The 22,485-nt window shown below is 45.1% G+C and overlaps 2 pseudogenes; both read right to left on the reverse strand.

The window, feature by feature from the left end:
* Positions 1 to 130: 130 nt before the first annotated feature.
* LOC111744826 lies at positions 131 to 249 on the reverse strand (annotated as a pseudogene).
* A 9,230-nt stretch (positions 250 to 9,479) lies between these two features.
* LOC111744822 lies at positions 9,480 to 9,598 on the reverse strand (annotated as a pseudogene).
* Between the last annotated feature and the right edge of the window lie 12,887 nt (positions 9,599 to 22,485).

The raw sequence follows: 22,485 nt of genomic DNA on the forward strand, positions 1-22,485 counted from the left end.
TGGGGCTTGATTTTATTTTTTTATTTTATTTTATTTTATTTTTTTTTTTTTTTAGGAGAGGCAACCCTTGGTTGACCTCACAGATTGCAAAGACATTGTCAGCTTACAATCCCTTATTTTTCATTTTTTACACCTACAGCACCTATTCTTCTTAGCTGGTCTCCCATCCAAGTACTAACCAGGCCCGACACTGCTTAGCTTCTGAGATCAGACAGGATGGGGCTTGTTCAGGGTGGTATGGCTGTAGACTGGGGCTTGATTTTTATGAAGGTCCCCAAGTGTTACTCTTGGGACATTGGGGTGAGAGTGGGTTTTTTGGAATAGCTTTGAGAAGGGAAATATCAGTGGTCAAATTAGTTTTTAGAGTCCCCAACTATAGTGAGGAATGGATGGAAGCAGGTGGGCAGTGAGGAACTGTGGGAGGAACCTAAGTGAAAGAGGAATAGCCCTGAGTTAGGGCAGTAGTGAAGGGAATGGAGGGAAAGGCGTAGTCTAGAGAAAAGCATAGGACGTGGTGAGATCGGCTGGACTATGGTAGAATGACTTATTGGATATGGTGGGTGAAGGAAGGGGTGGGGACAAACGAGCATTTTAGTGAAAGAGATTTCTTGGGCACAGTTTGAGCAAGCTGTTGTGGGGTCTCAGCATAAGAGGAGAGAGAGTCTGCTGTTGAGGTCTTTATCATCTGAGTGGGAGGTGGATGGAGGCCATGACAGAAGTGACATTGCCAGGGAACATGTGCCAAATGCCACCGATGAGACCTAGAAACAATTCTATTTGTTCAACTCTCTCAAGGCCATAGGAGTAAACCTCAATGAGAAAATGTCATTGAGCCCTGAAGCATGAGCTGACCAAGAGTAGAAGGAAAAGCATTCTAGGTAGAGCATGTGTTGAGGCTCTGAGCTTTAAGGAAAACTGAGGGAAGGTTAGTGGCATACCAGTTTCATGGGGGGACATGGGAGCTTGTATGTGCAAAGAGTAGGTGGTAGGAACAGGTGATGTATTTCTGGGTAAGGAGTACAGCCAGGTAGATGCCACTGAATTCTTGCATCATTTTTCCAGAGGTGTTTTTGAGTCCTCTTGGAGACAAGACTCCTGCTGGCATGGAAAGACCCTAGGTTAGTGTTTGGATATGCCTGCTCCAGAAGGGTCTCTTGTGGAGGAGGCCTTAGGCTGGAACCCATGGCGTACCCACTCCCTTCATAGTATTATCTAAGGGGCAGAGCTTGGGCTGGGGGGCAGGAGGCCTGGGTTCTAGCCTTTCCTTGGGCAAGTCACTATCCCAGTGTAGGTTTCAGTTGCTGAATCATTAAACAGAGGTGACAGTTCCTATCTTGCTGACTTTATTTGAATATTTGAGGATCAAATGAAATTGTAACATGTAAAAGGGTATTACCACTATGCTATGAAAAGTAAGATACCATTACTTTAAATGGCAAGACTTTGGGTCTCCAAGGCCTCTTTGAAACATTTGGATCCCAAGTTCATCTCCTTCAGCACATTTTTCTTGTGCACCTTCCTGGGCCTGGCTCTCATTGGGACACAGAGGGTAATGAGACGTAGTCCTTGCCTTTGAGGAGACCCAACCAAGAGATGGTTTCCCAAAGCCAATGGTCGCAGCCAGACAGCCACTGGCTGCTGTGATGCAGAGGAACGTGGGAGGCTGTGCTGAGTTCACCCCTTCACTCCTGTGCTGTTACTGTCTTGTCTGCTCTGTCTGTCTCTCTGCTAGGCTAGGAGCTTCCCAAGGGCAGGAATCTCATCACTCTGTGCCCCGGTGTGGACCTGGTTTGGCATAATGTCTCGATAAATGGTGAACTGACCATTTGAATGAGTACAATAGAGTCATGGACAAAGTGCTATGGGAACACTAAGGAGGGAATGATAAATTGAGAAGGTTGAGAGGAGATGACACTGCCAGTGGACCTGAGATGATGAGTACAGTAATGCCAGGCAGAGGAAGAAGAAGGCTATTCAGACAGAGGCCTGCAGATGGGAGCCGTGAGTGCCCTGTTGGGGCTAGAAGAGGGTTGCATGCAGGGGAGGCATAGGAGATGAGGCTGGAGAAGTCGACAGGGACCAGATCTGAATGACTTTGTAATCCAGACAAGAAGCTTGGGCTTCATCCCAAGGGGTGTAAGCAGAAGAGCACCTTGATTAAATTGGAAGGTTAGAAAGATCGGGTAGGTTGGTGGTGTGGAGGGGGCTTGGGGCTTGGGGAATGGAGCAATAAATCTGTTCCAATCTGAACTCTTCATACACATGTGGGAACATCCACCAAAGGATGCAGAGGGAAGTCCAAGGGCTGAGAGGAGCTGTCACTTGCTTCTGGGCCATTTCACAGAGAGACAACTCTTTCCTGCTGGCCCCCAGCTGTCAAGCCCAAAAGCGTAAGCAGTTTGGTCCAGACTGGCTTTGGATGAAAAACCAGACCTAGCATTAGAGTAGCCCAGGGAGGAAGTTTTTTGACAGGTTTCTTTGTGCTGGGACTGTTGTCCCTTGCCTGAGGTGGACATGGAGGCTCACACGGGGCACTGACTTCTCCTGCCCGCTTCCCACACATCCTGCCATCCCTACTTTCCTGTCTGTAATGGCTTGCCCTGCTCCTCCTGCTGGTGTGTGAATAGGACTGCTCTGGAGCCTGAGTCATCTTCCCTTTGTCAGCTCCCAACCCAGCCCGTAGGTGCTTTGGCCAAACCGCAAATAGAGAAGTCAAGTCAAACTACCAAGCAAGGCTTGATCAGGGGGCTTGACCAGGGATGGCACATCCCACCATGCCCCTTCAGTCATCAGTGTTGTGCTGCCATTAGGAATTATGGGTGTAGGTTGGTAGTTTGTGATGGGTTGGACACTCGTCCTTCTGAAACCTTTAATGTAACGGCAGCCTTACCTCCTTCATTGCACAGATGAGGAGGGTAAGTGGCCAGCCTGCAAGGCAGAGGGGACACTTGCCCTAAGAGAGGCACAGAGCAAAAGGCAGAAACAGATATTTACCAAGAACTTTGCTCCATGCTAGGCCCTGGCCTGTGTGAACTTATCCAGTCCTCACGGCCACTCTGAAAGGGGTGATTCTCACCTCACTTTGCAAATAAGATGCAGAAAAGTAAAGTGACTTGTCCAGGATAGCACCGTGAGTAAGCGGTAAAGCTGGGGATTCACACCCAAATCTTCCTGAGCTGCAAGCCATGGCTTTCCCTGCCTCACAAGACTGGGGAGAGGAACCACCTCAAACAGCAGAATTACTTGACAAAAGCAAATTCCTATAGCTTCCCCTATAGCCTTGTGAGGTTATGCCCACTTTGCAGTTGGGAAAACTGAAGCTCAGAGAATCAAAGAGCTTGTCGATATCAGTTCTGGGCTGGGATTTGGACCAGTTCTCATGCCATGAGACTAAGGCTTGTCTGGGCCAAACTCATTTCCAGTGCTCAGCTCACTTGTAGGGTGAGAGGGCAGAGGTTATGGCACAGGGAAGAGGTATGCATGGCCCTGTGGAACAGAAACTACCCACCTCCTCCTTCCCTATCCAGGAATTTGCCAGCCAGGGATGCTTCACGACATGGCTGCGCCCTTCCTGGGACTCCCACCCTCCTTTTCCAAACCCCCTACTGTCCCCTGTTCTGAGAGAATTCACCCCATGCTGCTTGGTCATCAGAGGCCAAATGATGTATAGTCTCGAGTGCCAGAGCAATGGGAGACATGAAGAGTTTTTAGCAGGGGTCATGTATGGCCAGTTTTGTGCTTTAGAAAGATACTGTGTGGGCAAGAATACCTTCAGCTGTCACCTCCATGGTACCCTTCCTAATTACCTCTAACCTGGATTAGTCAGGGTCCCGAAAGGACACGGCCCATGTGTAAGTGGGTAATTTGAGGAAATTTTAATACAAAAACCATTTGTAAAGAGTAACCAAGGCATAGGGAAGACTCTATGGATGATGCAGTACCCTGTGGGGGATGTGGCCTGAAGGGCAAAGGGAGAAAGCCAGGTAGAGGGGGAGCTATGTGAAGATGGCTGCCTGATAGAAGCTGTGGCTTTCATTGAAAAGGCACAGACAACCCACAGTTACCTGGCAGAGTCACTCCCTCCCTCCCTCTAATCTTTTGCCAGGGCTTCCCATTGGCCAGAGGGTAAGGGAGCCCAACGATGCCATCCATATAGAGAATCCATGAAGACGTGGGGTAGAAAAAAGTCGAGAATGGGTCTGGGGGGTAAATGGATGGTACATAGCACATATAGCCCTAGAAGAACCCTCTCTCACCTCTGTACCTCCAGCAGACCCCTAACTTCTCTCTTTCAGAGCACCTGTAACTCTTAATATTTACACACCTGTCTTGCTCAGGAGAGGCTACTTGAGGGTAAAGGTGGAATCAAAGTGTTCTCTGTGTCCCAGTGCAAAACACTGGGCCTGGCCCACAGGAGGGACTTGATAATGTTGGAAGGAAAAAAGGAAAGAGAGAAGAGGGAGGGAGGAGACAAGAGATAATGACACAGCCTGAAATAACAGGCACACAGCAGGGTAAAAAGTAAGGGAAGGTTGTTAGAGAGATGCTGAAGCCTTAGAGCCTCTAAGACTTGGTGATATGGACGTAGGGCAGAAAGTAACAAAGGATGATTGAAGATGACTTTAGTTTTCAAACCAGGAGCACTGACCTCCCAGCTCTGTGGCCAGGCCTTAGGGGGACTCAGTAGTGGCCTTTGGCGCTATTGTTAATGACAAGTCTGGCCAAATGGAGAGGAGTAGATCTGAAATCCTTGGGAACCGGCCATCAGAGCCCTGGCCCTGGTTTAGAATGCTCTGTTGCAATATGTACAGAAAGTTTCTCTTGCATCATTCAGTCTGCAAGTTTCTTACTCAACTATCCCAAGACCTCTCCCCTGCAGGCAAAGGGGGGTAAACTGTACATTTACAGATTGCTCCTTATGCATTCATTCATTATTCATCCGTCCTGTCTGGCCCACCTTTCCTGAGACCCTCCTAACCCTGTGCAGTCTGCGGGTGCAGTCCCTGCTCTCCAGGAGCCTGCATTCTGGTGGGAGAAACAGACACATTAAAAGACAATTACTATGCGCGGTGGTGGATATTAACTAGACTTATTGTGGTGATCATTTTATAATATACACATATATCGAATCATTATGTTGTACACCTGAAATGAATGTAATGTTATATGTCAAGCATATGTTTTTAAAAAGACAATGACTATTCAGCAGTACTTTTCTCAACTCTCTTTAGCAGTGAAACCCCTTCTTCAAATGCAGCCTTGTTCAGAAGCCTAGGAGGTGACACATATGATGGGGCTGCTCAGGTTGGCCAGGAGTGGTCCCAGGGTTCCACGAGGTCAGCCGCTCAGTCGTCCAGCTCCCACACCCCAGTCTCCAGGGCTCTGGGAACACTGTTTGAAACTCTTAAAGTACAGACTAGTAAGTGCTGGGACAGGGGACTCAACTCACTGAAGATGGAAGGTGCAGCTGATGCTTGCTACACTGGAAAAAAGCTGCATCCCCTGGTGTGCTGGGACCAGATCAGGTCCATCTTACTGAACAGGGGCTCAGGATAGGTTTGTTAATGAATCATTTTTATGATAATTATAGTAAAAATGCCTAGACAAGGCACTTCTCCTAATCCGTATGACCTGGGCCCTAGACTGAATAAACCCTAACATTGCTACATGTTAATGTTGCTTACTGTGTTCGAGCCTCAGTTTCCGTATGCTCCATCCAAATGGGAATAGGTAAAATACCTCCTTTCTAGAGTTGTTGTAAGGACTAAAATAATAAACATAAATTGCCCAACACAGGGCCTGTCATATAGTACTTAACAAAAATTGTTATCAGTAAAAGTATCATGATTGAAAAAAAAATACTGAGAGGACAGGTTTACCTGGAGACAGAGCAACTTGACCAAAGGGATTTGAACAGACATTCTGGGGAAGGAAGAGTAAAATGTCCAGAGAAACCAGTGAAACTGAAGGACACTAGAAATGAGAAACAGGCATCTCAACTTGGGAGATGACCACACCTCCCAAAGGAAAACCTCAATGCGAGTGAGGGTCCTGGCAGGAGTGGCGGCCAGGTCAAAGGAAACCGGAAATGTGAGGATGGTGTTTAGCTGGAGAAGCCTTGGGAGACTGGATGTGGGCTCAAGCAGTTTTGACTTTTTCTAAAGGAAAAGTAGCTTTTCTGAAGTACAGTGGGGAGTAATAGGTGCTAAACTTCAATGAGCATTTACTATCTGCCAGTTTCTACTCTAGGTACTTTACATGTATGGATTTATTTAAGCCTCATAACAACCCTATGGAGTAAATACTATAATCAGCCCCATTTTACAGATGAAGAAATTGAGGCACAAAGAGGTTAAAAACATTGTCCAGGGTCATGCAGCCAATAAGCGGCAAAACAAAGGTTTAAACCCAGGTGGTCTGGCTCCAGAGTCTATGCTCTATAATAGCTGCAAAATCCTGGCCAGTTCTGCATACTTTATAGGATGTTCTGTGGCTCTTAAGAGAAGGAAGCATTGGTTATTAGTAGCAAGTGCTGGATGGAGTGGTTTTAAAGCACCAGTTCCCTCTCCAATAGCCTCACTGGATTCCCAAGTTGGCCTAAGCCTGTGTCAGCATAGATCCTGAGTGTCAGCATAGATCCTGAGCGTGGAGGATGACCAGTAGGCCAGCATGGCCCCTATCAGGGAGGAATAACTGTCCCGAATAGGAGCTAATCCTAAAATGAGGTTTCCTAGTGACGCCAGGCTCCACTCTCAGCCTGGCCTTGTGGGGTTTTTTAAAAATTAGCAACCTGTACAAGGATTTTGATACGGAGTGCAGGCGACATAAAGAAGGACAGGAAAGCAAATATTTTCTGTAAGCTAACCAAGATTAGAAGACCCTGAAAGCTTATAGAAGAACATTGAATCTAACAGGATATAGTTGAAGAGGAAGAAATAGAAAGTCAGGCATTGGCTAAATGTGTCTCAACCTCTTTCTTCAGTATCCTTGGCCTCCCTCCCTTGGCTTTGGGGTATGATGGGTTGTGAAACTGAGTAGGACTGGAATTTCTAATTAGGCTGACTATCTGTGAAAGAATGCACACATTCATGGGCACGAGTAGAAACATACATTCAGACATTCACCTTCCACAAGCAGGACACAGTTCTCTCCATCCCTGCTTCCTTGGCCATGCCATTTCCCCCTGCAGAGACAGCTATACTAGCTCTCCACTGGTCCCCTGTTTCCAGCCTTGTGCTCCACAGTGACCCCTGGAACACACAATCTAACCAGTTTCTCCCTTGGTTCTCATAGCTCTAGGATAAAGCCCAAGCTCCTTAACTTAGCATTCACGGCCTCACAGGATCCTGCTCCAGCCCCTCTCCAACTTCCCTCTACTATTCTCCCTGCCAGCTCTCTCTGATATGGATCCAGCTCTCTGGTCACATCAGGTCACTTGCTGTGTCCTTGAATGTGTTTTTCCACCTCTGGGTCTGCGCTTACTTCTTAAAGTGAAGAGCCCTTCCCCCAGCCTCCCCTTTTCCACACCTTGCCCATCCTTCCTATCTCTATGAACCTTTCTCCAAGAAGCCTTCCTTACAACTAAACCCACTTAAAAAACAAACAAACAAACAAACAAACTTTCACTAAACTTTAACAGTAGGACCTGGGCTGGGAATTTGGACATATAAAGGGCAGAGTTCTTGCCTTTTGGAAGTTTACAGTTTGCAGAAGTACATAATTTGAAGAAGCACACATTTTGAAGATTCAGTTTATATAACAATTTATCTGTCTAAATTCCTCGCTCCCGCACCTGACTGTAGGCAGAGACAAGGCTGATTCAGAGATCCTAGCACCTAGCATAAGACCTGAAACGGGGAAGACACCAGAAAAAAAAAAATGTATTGACTTTCTCAAGGGTAAGGACCGGATCTTATTCATCTTATTGCCCACTCCCTATTGCTGCGATCATGTGTATGTGTATTCTAAGGACTTGGAAAATATATTGTGGGATCCAGTATTACATCTTATTTGCCCAGAGTATCTGTTCATCCGTTTATTCACTCATTCAATACATTTAGCATGTGCCAAGACCTATATTGGCACTGGTGATGAAATGGTTAGGAGAAAAGAGATCCAGTCTTTGCCTTCCTGGAGCTTTTGCAGTTTGAGGTCAAATTGAGAAGAGGGAGTAGTCTTCACCGGAGTTTTTAGGAAAAGGGTCCTTTAGGAAAGAGGCCACAGACTGATATGAATTTAGCCCTGACTTTGTGCATAACATTGTACATATGTCCTGTTATTTGACTTTCACAACCCTGGAAGTATGAGTTCACAACAACCTTAAAATAGAGATGAAGAAACTGGAGCTTAGAGAAGTGATAACTAGTTAGAGGAAGAGCTGGGACTGAATCTTGCTTGGTCTGATGCCAAAGCCCTTGCTTATTCTAATTTACCTGAGCCTGGATGGAAGGTGGGGATGGGGAAGTGAGGGAGAGAAAAAGAGGGAAGTAGAGAGGGAGAGAGAGAACCTGAATCCAGGTGTTTTAACCACCTTCTTATTCTTTTATTGTGAAGGTGCTATGGAGGTGGCTTGGACAGGAAGGATAGCCTAAAGCTAGGGATTTTCTAACACTGCCATTGGGCAATCCTCAGAATTATTGGTTGTCCCTTCTTACATATCTAATATTGAGAAAGAGGCTCAGACATGAAATAAACTTGGGGGAATTTAAACCTGGCAGCTTTAACCTGGCAGTGTCCAAACCTTGGCCCAAGGGATTTGGCCTCTGCCAGGCCAACTCCCTTGGGCCAAGGTTTGGACACTGTGGCCCACATTTCCCCTCTTGTCTGCCCTAAACCTTAGTGTTATACCAGGCACAGATGGAGAAGAAATAGCTTTGCCACCCTGAGAGCCCTCCATTAGGACATTTAAACTAGATATCAAATATATTGGCATAAAGTTCATAATATTCACTCATTATCTTTTTAATATCTATAGGAGTTGTAGTGATGTTACTTTTTCATTACTGATATTGGTAATTTGTATCTTCATTCTTTTTCTCTTAACCAGTCTGACCAGAGGTTTATCAGTTTATTTTTCCAATAATAATTTTTGGTTTCAATAATTTTCTCTGTTTTCAATTTCATGTAGTTCTGCTCTTTGTTATTTTTTTTCCTCTGGCTTGTGTGGGATATAATTTGTCCTTTTTTTTTAGGTGATTGGTTCTAAGCTTTTCTTACTTTCTAATATGAGCATTTAATGCTATAAATTTCTCTCTACAAACTTCTCTAGCTGCATCCCATAAATTTTGATATCTTATGTTTTCATTTTCTTTCAGTTCAAAATGTTTTAAAATTTTCTTTGCAATTTCTTCTTTGACTCATTGTTTATGTATGTATGTATGTATGTATGTATTTTTTAGGAGGGGTGAGGCAACCCTTGGTTGACCTCACAGATTGCAAGGACCTTGTCAACTTACAATCTCTTATTTTTTTATTTTTTACACCTACAGCACCTGGTCTTCCTAGGTGGTCTCCCATCCAAGTACTAACCAGGCCCAACCCTGCTTAGCTTCCAAGATCAGACAGGATCAGGCTTGTTCAGGGTAGGAGGGCTGTACCATTTATTTAAAAGTGTTTGTTTCCAAATATTTGGAGATCTTTTTGTTTTTGATTTTTAGATTGATTCCATTTGGATTAGAAGACATATTTCATGTAATTTTAATTCTTTTAAATTTGTTGAGGTTTGTTTCATGAGCAAAATATGCTGATATATTCTATCTTTGCAATTTTTTTCCCCCAAATCTTTACCATACACTTGAAAAGAGTGTTTATTCGGCCGATTCTGTGTATAGTATTTTATAAATGTCAATTAGGTCAAGTTGTCTGGTAGCGTTATGTTGATCTTCTATATCCTTGTGATTTTTCTATTGTTCTATCAATTACTGAATGGAGAGATGAAATTTTAAGTCTCCAACCATAACTGTGGATTTATCTATTTTTTCTTTCAATTCTGTCAGGTTTTGCTCCATGTATTTTAAAGATCTGGAGTTTTTTGGCTCTGTATATTTAGGATTTTTTATGTCTTCTTGATAAATTGGTCCCTTAATCATTAAATAATATCCATCTCTCTTCCTGTAATATTTCTTGTTCTGAAATCTCCTTTGTCTGATTAATATAGCCTCCCTATCTTTCTCTTGATTAGTATTTGATTAGTGTTTGCATAGTGTAACTTTTCTGATCCCTTTTAACTTATGTTTTTATATTTAAAGTGAGGTTCTTATAGACAGTAGCATATAGTTGGGTCTTTTTTAAAAATCTAGTTTGACACTCTCTGCCTTTTAATTGGGTGTTTAGATTTTTTAACCATTAATATAATTATTGATATTACAGGATTTAAAGCTACCACCTTGCTAATTATTTTCTATTTTTGCTGATTAATATACCTTTTTCTTCTTTTCATGCCTTTTTGGGAGGAATTTAGTATTTTATTATGATTTTGTTTTATTCTACTACTGGGTTATTGATTATACCTTTTTAAAAATATTTTGATGGTTAATCTAGGGTTTACAACACATTTAAACTTACCAGAGTCTACCTTTGAATATAATGTAACATTTTATGTATAGGGTAAGAACCTTACAAAAGTATTCTTCCATTTCCTCATCCCTATCCTTTGTGCTATTTTTGGTATACATTTTTCTTCTACAGATGTTATAAACTTTATGATATATTGTTATTGTTTTGGACAGTCAATTATATTTTAAAGTGTTTGCAGAGTACTTTGTCAGAGTTCACTCATATTCATGATCTAATTTAGCTTGCAGTGTGCATGTCAGAGATTATTGGTCCCCATTTGACAGTTAGCAGAGTGAGACCCAAAAGGGGGTGGGGGGCAGATTAGGCCAAGGTTGCCCAGTGAGATCAGAGTAGACCTGGGCTGGAACCCAGGATCCAGTGCTCTTCCATGAGCTCCAGGACGTGCCTGCCCCCTACATTTCTGCAGCAGTTTGTGCCTCCTTCTGTGGGAGGGTGGGAGGATCACCTAGATGGCTGGTGGTTGAAGCCCTGTACCAAATGTAAGGACCTCTGGCAGGGAGAGGGTATCCTTTATCATTGTTTCCTGGCCCCATGAGCTTGACAGGGTCAGTAGAGTTTTGCTGAATGAAGAAATGAAAAAAAATTTCTTCCATTTTTGTTCAGGCCTATTGAATCATAAACCTTCAGAGCTGGTAATGGGCCTTGAGTTTCTCCTGTGTTTCAGGCCTAGCACAGTGCCAAGCCATAGGAAACCACTAGTAAATATTTATTAAAGGGATCACACCACCAAAACCAATTCTTGCACAGATTAAAAACTATAATAATAATAAAAGACAAGAGGGTGGGGGGTGGAATGGGAGGTAATTTAATAAGTACTGAGTTTCAGTTTTGCAAGATGAAAAGAGTTCTGGAGATGGATGGTACCGATGATGGTTGCAACAATGTGAATGTACTTAATGCTACTGAACTGTGCACTTTAAGATGGTTAAGGTGGTAAATTTTACGTTACTTACATTTTACCATAATTTAAAAAATTTGAAAAGAAATCAAATAAATACACCTTCTAACCAGAAGAAACAAAACAAGGTTAAGCCTGCATTATTTCTATCCATTTCACCAAATGAAAAGGACATGAGTTTGGCTCTGCCCTTCAGGGGACCTTGTCAGATACATGAGCACACATTGCTCCCCACCTGGATTAACCTACCTGCCCTGAGGGCATTCAGCCCTGGCCTGGAAATCCTGGGGAATCTGTTTCTTTTTTTTCTGAAGAGAGGGAGGTTTAGAGGCCAGGCAGGTGGGACAGGGAGAAGGGAAGCCTTTTAAACTCTCCGTCTAACAGAGAGTGTCCCCTTTGTGTGATGTCCTCTGGCTTTTACAAAGTATAGGACTTGCATCAAGTCAGCGAGGCCACAGAGCCTAGCCAGTTATACAACACTGGATGATACATAACACAAGCAAAAATAGTCACCCACTCTCCAGAGTTCACCGTGTGCCAGGGACCTGCCAAGTGCTCTGCGTGCGTTATCTCTTTCAGTCCTTCAAACAAACCTGAGATCAGTCCTGCCGTCATCAACATTGACAAGAGAAAACAAGGTGCTGACAGGTAAGCAGCTGGTTCATTCATTCAGAGAGTGCTACACCATCAGAAGTGGGTTTGAGGCTTGAATCTTGTGCTCTGAATGCAATGCCTTGCTGTACCCCATTGCGAGCCTTTCACAGGAAATCGAGTCCCTCAGAGCATCACTTGACTCCCTTAAAGTTACTCAGCCAGGTGACGGTGGAGAGGCCATGGGGATCCAGGCCTCCCAATTCCCACAATGGTGGCTTTTCTACCATAGGAGACATCTGAGAAAGGAAAGGTGTAGACGTTGTCCACCAGAGCCCCATCTGCCTCCTAGCTGTGCAGCCTTGAAGGCCGTGTGGTGAAGGGTCTTCGCAGAGTAGTTCATGCCTCGCTAACCCCCACATTAAAAGATTTATCTTTTCCTGCTTTCTGACTCTGACTGCTTCATTTTCCAAAGAGAAATGAAGCCTTAAGGGAAAGCAGGACCCAGGCAGGCTCAAGAAACCTTCTAACCCAGGTCTGTTGGGGGTGTTGCAGAGAAGGCCTCCAGCCTGCAGGAGAGGTAGGGAGTATGGTGGCACGTGGGGCTACAGAGACTAAGGGTAGGAGTACAGCTTGCCAAACGGGGAGGCTCTGGAGGCACACATCCCCTGTCTAGGCCTCAGCATCCTCTTTGTTCAGTGGGGTCATGGGGATTTCGTTTCTAAGCCCATCTCCGTGTTTTAGGTCAGGTTCCCTAGAAATGGATCCCTGTGAGACTAGTTTATTGAAGAAATGCCTACAGGAGAAACAGAGGGAGTTGGGGCAGCAGGGCAAGGAAGGGGAAGAAGCTAAGCAGAGTGTGGTTTCAGACCAGGAGTAGCTTCAGCCAGATCCTACAGGGGAGCCTTGGAATGAAAATGATACCGAGAGATTGTTCTAGTTTAGAGCAAGGCAGGGCTTTCACCAATTAGTCTTGCCTAAGGTTCACCTGGGGTGTCAGATGGGTGGGAGGGGAAGATATAAACTCCCAGGTTTTAACCATACTCTGCACAGAGGGAAAAGTATCTTCAGTAGCCCCAGGCAAGCCCAGGAGAGTTTCAGGGACAAGTGGTTTGAGGAAATGTCAGTGGAAGCACAGAATGGGGTCCACAGCAATGATCAAAGGGAATCTGGTGGAGTACTCACAGTGTCCCCTAAATCACCCTCAGGATTCATCCTAGTATTTTAGAATTCTGGGTCTTTCCCAACAGTACTAGATCTATGAGAAGGGGTAAGGGCACCAATAGGTTGGGAAAATAAAGACTGTGGGAACTTTGGAGTAAGAATGGAGGATATAGCATCAGGGGAGCCCCAAAGAATGAGTTGTCACAGTTTGGCGGAGCTGAGGGGCCTTGACTCTCCTCTACCCTCTCAACTCCTGCTTTTACACGTGCAGAGTCATACCCGCAGCCATGCATGCTTGGACTCGTGAGACACAGGAACCCCTTATATGAATATGCACGCACACAGACTCATGCATAGGCATGCACACACTTTCATACAAGCCCATATACATACATGGATATTCTTGCAGAAATACACACTCAGTGGCACACACCTATTCTTGAGTTCATCCATCCCAGAAGCATGGCAGCCAAGATTCTTTTTATTCCTGGCTCTCAGGGGAGGCAAAAATAGGAGGATGGTCAGGCAGGGTCCAGGACCAGGTCAGTTTCAGCTGGCCACTCAGGATTGAACTTTGGCAGGAATGGCTCAGATCATGGCAGTTTCAGAGCCCAGGCTCATATCTGTCTGGGATTGCTTGCGGAGGACTGATAAAGGTGTCTGGAGGCTTAACTGCTACCTCTCCCACTCCTTCCATGTCTCCCAAGTTTCCGCTCCCACCTTTGACCCAGGCCTTAGTCCATCTGTGGGCCAGTCTCCTCCCCCGACCCCGCCTCCATTGTAAGGATGTGGAGCTGCAATCCAGGGAAGGAAATGAACGGGGGGCTCCCAACGGGTAGCAACAGCCCCTGACAAGTAGCCCACTTCCTTCTCAAATATTAGGAGCCAGCAGGACCATTGTTATTGGGAAGCAAGAGACATCAGTGCCCAGTCAAGCTGACTCCACCTTCAAGGGCTCCCAGTCTGATATAGGTCATAGGCATTTAAAACGTGTGATTAATGCTGGCCGGAAGAAAGCAGAGGACTGTGGAAGCCCAGAGGAGGCACCTGACAGCCTGGAGGGAGGTGGGATCAGGGAAAGCTTTCTGGAGGTGATGTCTGAAATAACTTTTAAAACACCAAAAAGAATTGGATTTGAGTAGAAGGGAGTAGGGTAAAAAGCATTTTAGGCATAAGGAACAGCTTATGTAAAATGCTGGCTCTAAGGGAAGCAAGGTGCCCTAGGAACTGGAAGAAGTTCAGAAGGCAGGCAGTGGATAGGGAGTAGGGAGTAGCTCAGAAGGAGGGCAAGAGTCACACTGTGAAGGGCTGCAAGCTAGCTAAGGAGCTAGAGGCAGCCAGAGGGCACAGGAAACAACCAGGTTTTCATAGAAAAATGATTTTGTCATACCTATACTGGGAAGATCCTTCTGGCTCCAAAGTGCAGGGTGAATCTGGGCATGGCTTAAGATACATTTGAGATAGAACATAGAGCAACTAATTAAGCAGCAACTGATAGGGGCTTTGTAGGCCAAGAGGCAAATTGAGGCTATTAGGAAGGTGCTTATATAATGACAGAGGAAACAAATTTCCACAACATTTTAATTGACAAACTTAAAAGTAAATAATTGAGTTCAATATTTTGTAATACAGATCTATTAATGAGAAGACAAATTTTTTGGAGAAAGACATTTCGCTTAACTGAGGCACAAAGTTTGTGTTCTCTGCCATCACATTCATTGCAAATGTTCGTCTATAAAAATCATTCTCAGCTCACAGGTCATTCAAACACTTGGTCTAGACTAATGAGGCCAGAGTGGAAGCGAATGAGAAATAAAGGAGGCTTCCTCTCTCCTTCTCACTCCCTCAAGCCCAGTACCTGGACCTCCATCATTACTGCCACTCCTTTGAGAGAGGTCACTGCTTCCAGAGGGCTCCAGTTGAGATATACCCTTGTTACCAGGAGAGACCGAGATCCTTTAGCCAATAGGAAGATACCAAGAATATGAGTATCTGTAATCATAACATCTCAGGGCAAGAGTAACCTCAGAGGTCCTTCTCCAGTCCTCTCCTAGGGCAGGACTAACATAAATGTGTTTCTTGGAATTGTACTATATCCCAAATATGAAAAGTGATTTGCTTGCAGTTACACTTTAAGTTGCTGACAGAGCTGGGCTTTGAACCCAAGACTCAGGGTTTCCAGCTAGGGTTCATTTCCCTACCGCCTTGTCCCTGCCACAAACCCCTACTAATCTGGAAGGGAGGAGCACATAGGGAAGAAGCAATGTTAGGACTCGTGACCAGGACAAAATGCTCTTTAGGCTTTTGCCTTCCCCAACTAGCAGTCCAATAGCAGGGCAGATCAGGCCTCCTCATTTACATACATTTGCATATATAACTTCCAGATGAGGAAGTCGAGCCTTAGAGAGAATGAATAGCTTGCTTGGCATGTGTCGTGGGCTGAAAAAACAGCCCTGCAAAAGATATTCGCATGCTAGTTCCTAGAAACTGTGAATGTACCTTATAAAGGGAAAAAAAGGGTCTTTGCAGGTATGAATAAATGAAAGCTTTTAAGACAGGAGTATCCTCGATTATCTGGATGGGCTCTAAATGTAAAGACAAAGCCAAGAAAAATATGTATGTATACTGACCCATGCATACATATATAATTTCTGTATCTATTCATCTGTATCCATACTAAATAAAACATAAATTTATATGGATATCTCCCACTCTAATCTCTTACTCATGGATCATCCTCCTTGCTTATCTGTAACCTTCTCCAATAGTGAGAAATCTGGCTCTTACCATCCACTTACTTATTTGTGCAATCTCAGTATACAACTACAGCAGTTTCTGAATTGATAACCTGGACCTCCTGAGAAATTCAACTTTACCATCTTTGATGTGGTGTTTATGTATGTTTTAACATTAATCTTAAAGTTTCCAGTCAAAATACTATTTTCCAAAGCTACTTAGATCGGTTCTTTTCCCCTACTCCCTTCAGTGAGGTTTCTCATACATTTGTAATACACTTAAGATTCTTTCGTCACAGTCTGCATTTCATCCTGGAATCCCTAAACTTCTTGGTTGATCTTTAAATTTTAACTTCTATACATTAAGGTTCACTGTTTGTGGGTTTTGACAAATGCAAAGCGTCATGTATACACTAGTACGATACCATACACATTTGTTCCACCACCCAAAAGAACTCCCCGTGCCTCCCCTAGTCACAGGCTTTCTTCCTAAACCCCTAACAACTGCTGATCTGTTTTCCATGTCTATATTTTATCCTTTTCCAGAATGTCATATGAATGAAATAGAATAAGGTGTAGGCTTTTTACTCTGCCTTCTTTCACTTAAATGCATTTAAGCTTCATTCATGTTGTTTTGTGAATTAATAGCTCATTTTCCTTTATTTCTGAGTAATATTCCATTGCATGGAAGTACCACAGTTTGTTTGTCCATTCCCTGCGGAAAGACATCTTGGTTGCTTCCGGTTTTTAGTGATTATAAATAAAGCTGCTATAAATATTAATGTGCGGGTTTTCATGTGACTTGTTTTCAGATCAGCTAGGTAAATACTTAGGAGCGTGATTGTTGTATTGTATAGTAAGCCTATGTTTAACTTTATAAGAAACTGCCAAAATGTCTTCCAAAATGGTGTGTCATTTGAATAAATTAGAGTTACTTTAAATTTCACAACTTTAATCCATTTTTTCTGCTTGCTTCCTTTATTTACCAAGCTATAGTCAGGAAGTCATACTCACAGGGCAAAGAAACACGGGTTTTGCCATCAGATCTGAGTTCAAATCCTGGCTCCAAAAATTTAAGAAACACTTAAAAACGGTGTGCCTTTGTATAAGTTAACCTCTGTGACCCTCGTATTGGGATTTAACTCTTCATATATGAGTGATATCACAATGCGTGTTCTCCAGGAAGGGGATTCTGAGATGGCATTTAGCTTGCAGGATGTTTATTAGGGAGAGCCCTTAGGGTTAACACCTTTACAAGGAAGGGAAGGCTGCAGAATTGGGCAGAAGAAGAAAGTGAACTAAAACAGCCCATCGAGTTGTTCTGATTTGATGCTGAAGTTGGTCAAGCCTTTATACCCTGCCTGGATCAGTCATCAGATCAGCTGCCCTGGCAGCTCTCTGCAACTGGAGCAAAGCATCCTTCCTTGAAAGTGCATCTGGGTGGTGCATCCCAGTATCCACCACAGAAGGGAGATTGCAAAGAGCACTAGGTGAAAATCAGCCTGGGTTGGCTATTTTTCAGCTGTGCATGTTCTTCCCTTCCTAGAGCCCCTCAGCTTACCTGGATATAAGTGGCTAAGATGATGATGCCAACCAATCTCTGTATAGCACTTTGCAGTTCACCAAGTAGTTTTGTGTACTTTAACTCACAACAACCTTACAATGCCAAGAGTTAGTGACCCCAATGAGTTCTAGGGCAGTGCTCCTCCAGTGTGGTCTGAGGACCAGCATTAGTCCATGAATTGCTGGTTACTGGTTCCTGACAAAATAAGTACAGAATTTGAGAGTAACTGTTGAGAAACCTCAGAGCAATGTGACTCATGTCTATTGGAAGTAATCATAAAAAAATGGGCTTGCACTATGTTTGTCTTTTTCTTATTTCATTTTTCTAGTAATTTATATTGTATTTTGCAAATGGATAGGTCCATGATGGATTAGGAAAAAACCCCACAAGAATCTGGTCCTTCACCACAGACATCTTGAGAAGCATTAATCTAGGACATCCAGGCTTCTGACAATTTTTACATTTTTTTTAAGAGGGAGGCCCCTTTTGATCCTTAATTATTGATATTTTATTGATAGGGCCTGGGTTTGCTGCTGTTTTTTGTTCTTCTAAGGGCCCCTTTAAAAGGGGCTGATAGAAAGGGTCTGTCTGCTCATCTATTTCTATTTGCTCTCTCACTAATCGTGTAACTGGATCAGCTGGTTAAAAAGAGAAACACTCAGGTCAGTTTTCTGGCAGGGAGCAAGGGAGGAGATACAAAATCTAAGAAAAGCCAAAACCTTGTTTATGATAGACACGAATTCTCACAGGCCTTTCAAAAACCACTTCCTGGCATTTCAAAGGGAAGAGGTAAGGAGGAACTACCATTTATTGAGTTCTCACTGTGGATGAACCATTTACAAGTGAAAAAACTGAGACTCAGCGAGGGGATGTGACTTGCATAGGGGTCACACAGCCAAGCAGATGGGAGAGGGGATAGCTATGTGCCTTGCTGGCTGTCAGGCCCTTGCCAGCATGCCATTCTACCTTGGCAGGTAGAATGGCAGGCCAGCATGCCATTCTACCTTGGCAGGTAGAATGGCAGGCCAGCATGCCATTCTACCTTGGCAGGTAGAATGGCAGGCCAGAACTAGGCTGGATGGTAGCAGCATGTGATAGCTGCCTGGGCAAGCAACCTTCATATTGGAACCAAGATTCCAGAAAGTTCTTTAATCTCTCTGACAAATGAGCCTCATTTATTATAAAGAGGTCACTGTATATGTGATTGAAATAATGCATGAAAAACAACCCACCTGGAGCCCAGCACATAGTAGGTTCTCAGTAAGTGGATCAGGGTACTGATTCTGCCCTTATGTAGGGTCATTAAGACAGATGCCCTGTTCAGCCCGAGGCACCCTCTGGCCCTTCGGCCTAGTCATGACCCACTCCAGCTCATGGATCTCCCAGGGCTCCTTCCTACCTCGGAGATAAATTCCTGACTCCTTGACTGGACATTTGAGTTCCACCAGCCAGTAAGCAAGGCAAAGTCAGGGCCCTTGTCTGCCTTGTTCACTACCCTATCTCAATAAAAATTTTCTGAACAAAAGCCTTAACCTCTAGACTCCTTTCCCTAACCCTCACCCTTGCACCCTGAACCACACCTGTAACAATCACCAGCGTGTACCTTGCACTCTCCTCCTCTCTGCCTTTGCTCATTCAGCAGCTTCCCTCTACCCTGCTCCGTTTCCTCCTGAAACCTTGCAAAACATAGTCCCTCTGCGAGATTCAGCCTTGGCCCATGCATGTGGCTGCTGGCAGTGCTATGCTGGCTGACTTGTCTCACCTGTTACCATAAAGCAGTGTCAGACAAGCTGGGCCTCAACAGACCCTTTGTCTTTTGTGATTAACTATGTCTGAGAACTTCTACCCAGGTCAAAGGGCAGCCTAATTTCTGAAGGAAACTCTGGCTTTCAGACAGGCTCTGCGGGGCCTCTGCCTCTCTCTACCGCGCCTGAAAAATCCTACCGTCTCTGACTGTCTGAATCTCTGTGTGTGTTGAGGTGGGGAAAACCATTTTCCCACACAACGATGAGCCCCCTCAGGCAGGCTCTGGGGGCTCTGAGGAGGTAACAGTTAGGAGTGTGTGCAGGGTGCATCAGCTAATTTAATACAGTGCAACTCCTGGCACACTGTATTAGTTGGGGCCAACTACTATAACAAATACCCTTAATCTCAGTGGCTTAATGCAGTAAAAAGACATTTTTTTGCTCATACAAAGTCCAGGGTGGATATTTCTATTTGGATAACTCTCTTGGGCTGCCTTTTACGACATCAGCGGTGTATGCCTCTGTCTTGTGCCACTAATGTTTTTCTACATGGGGCCTCCAAGTTGGCTGTGAAAGAGAGAGAAGCCTCTTCCCTCTGGCCTCTCAAGTCTCTCCCCAACCTCCATCTCCTGTCCTGGCACCCTCAAGTCTAATGGCCACCGGTACTCCATCCCAGCCAGGCCAGTGGGTCACGGCCATCAGTCCCACCTCCGATCTTTGCTCAAATCGCTGCCCCACATATTTGGGGACCCTCCACATGACCAGCGCAGCTTCTGTTCTTCAAGCTGGTCCCCAATGATCTCACCTCCTGTATTCACACTCTTGAATGGAGTGTGGGCTGGACTTGGTGACTTGCATCTAACCATTGCAGTAAGGCAGAATTCATGGCTTGTGACCCAGAGGCTAGATCATAAAAGGCAGTGTGGCCTCTATCTCAACTTGCTTGCTTTGGGAGAAGCTGTGTCATTGGCAGCTCTGTGGAGAGATCCATGTAGCGAGGGACAGGAGCCTCCTGCTAACGGTCACAAGGGTGAGCTTGGGAGTGGACCCTACAGCCCCACCCAAGTCTTCGGAGACTGTGGCCTCAGCCAGCAGCTTGGCTGCAACCTCTTAAGAGACCTGAGCCAGGACTCCTCAGATTTCTGATCCACAGAAGTCGTAAGACAATAAATGTTTGTCATTTAAAGCAACTAATGTTTGGAATATTTGTTATACAGCAATAGAGACCTAAATTAATCACCTTCCCCGTCTTCTCCCCTAATTCCTGCCCCAGGCCTAGTGTGCTGCACCGAGCAGAAGCACCCATGTGAGAGATCATTTATGCAACCTATTCACATTCCCTGACGATGCCGAGGTGTACCAGGTCTTGTGCTGGGTGCTGGGGTGGGGCTGAGGGCAGCAAGGATATGGTCTCAGTTCTCAGGGGGTTCCCAGTCCACTGGGAGACAGAAGAGTCCAGTCACCTACTAATTACCTTGGCCTTTTCATCCCCTGCAGCTAGTCGAAAAGAGGGGTAACTAACTCTGATTCAGGGCAGTGGTGGTGGGAGAGCGAGTTTTGAGGGTGGGTGTGGTGTGCTGAGGTTTGACAAAGGAAGTGACATTTGGGCCCGAGTGATATTGACCAGGTCAAGGAGAAAGTGGTCAGAGAACAGAGTGTGTTCAGTGAGCAGTGAAGGATGCAGGGAATGATGAGTTGGGAGGTAAGGCTGGTGAGGTCAAGGGGGTGGATGAGAGAGGGCCTCGAATGCCAGGCCGAGTAGGAGTTTAGGCTTATCTTGAGGCATCGGAGATCATTTTAGGGAGCTGGGTTTTGTTTGAAAGAGAAGACACGGGTGCTGCACGTGGGCTGGCTGGAGGGAGAGCAGTGGAGGCAGGAGTATCCATGCGTAGTGTTACCCGGTGATCACCCAAGGTGCTGAGTGCTATGACAGAGAAAGGGAAAGTCTGGGCAACAGAGTGGAAACCCTGTCTCAACCAAGAGCATTAGGGAAGGCTTTCTTGAATCAATGAAATCAGTATTGAAGGATGAGTAGGAATTACCCAGACAAAGGGGGAACTGGAATGGGGAGCGAGGCATTCCAGGCAAGGAAGGGCATGGGCAAGGCCCAGAGGTGAGAGTGAGAGCATGGCTGATACATGGAAGTGCAAATGGTTCAGTCTGATGGGAAGCTGCATATGGCTGAGGGAGGAGGAGAGATGAGGACAGAGCAGATTGGGCCACATGGTGGAAAGTGGTAAAGGGCAAGCTAAGAAGCTTGGGCTTTGAGCAGAACATCTTCTGTCTTCGTTGACCCCTCCAGAACCACTCTACCCACGTCCACCCAGCTCCTTCCTGAGAGACTTACCTGCGTGGACTGCAACCACAGGCCCTCAGACCTTCTAACTTCTTATTAGGTTCAGGCAATAGGGAGCCCTGGCAGGAGATGGAGGGAGGGGTGTGAGGTGGGAATGCTCACCTGGCTTCTTCCCTGCAACGATGGCCCCTGCCCACGACTCTCCTGGTTTAGGTAACTTCTGCCTCCACTTGTCCTTCCAGGCCTCAGGGTGGTAGCAGCAGTCTGCACCATGGCCACAGCCCAGCCGTGGCTTACCGCTTACTGGCTTACTGACTTATTGTTCTGTGTGGTTTTCCAACACTATACACACTTCAGAAAATTGTTCTTTTATTAAACCCTTCTCAAATTATCCTTATTTTCGTATGTCATCTGGTCCCTGCTGGAATCCAGGCAGATACAAACTCTAGGAGCAATGGAAAGCCATAGAGGGGATTCTGAGTATGGTTGACCTGCATTTGCGATTTTGACAGCTCACTGCGGCTGTGCACGAAGGATGGAGTTAGGAGAGCGAGATGGGGATGGAAAGTGATGCAGAGGCAGAGTCGGGGCCCCAGGGGTAAACTGCGGCTTTTGTCATTGTCACACAGGAAATTCCTAGGTATGTGAGGGAGGGGCAGGTCTGCTGCAGACTTTCATTTATAACTTTTTGACAGATTGTTTGTAAAAATGGTCACAAGAATCTTTCCAGGTGTCTCCAGCCTTTTGTATTGTGACATTGCTGCTCTTCCCAGGCATAGGTAGAGTCTATTTCTCTCCCCTTGAATCTGGTCAGGACTCATGACTTGTTTTGACAGACAGAAAGCAGTGGAAGTGATACCATGAAAGTTGTGAAGCCTAGGACTTAAGAAAACTTGCAGCCTTGCTCTCATTCTTTC

Source organism: Pteropus vampyrus, unplaced genomic scaffold (assembly GCF_000151845.1).
Source record: "Pteropus vampyrus isolate Shadow unplaced genomic scaffold, Pvam_2.0 Scaffold141, whole genome shotgun sequence".
Lineage (NCBI taxonomy): Eukaryota > Metazoa > Chordata > Mammalia > Chiroptera > Pteropodidae > Pteropus > Pteropus vampyrus.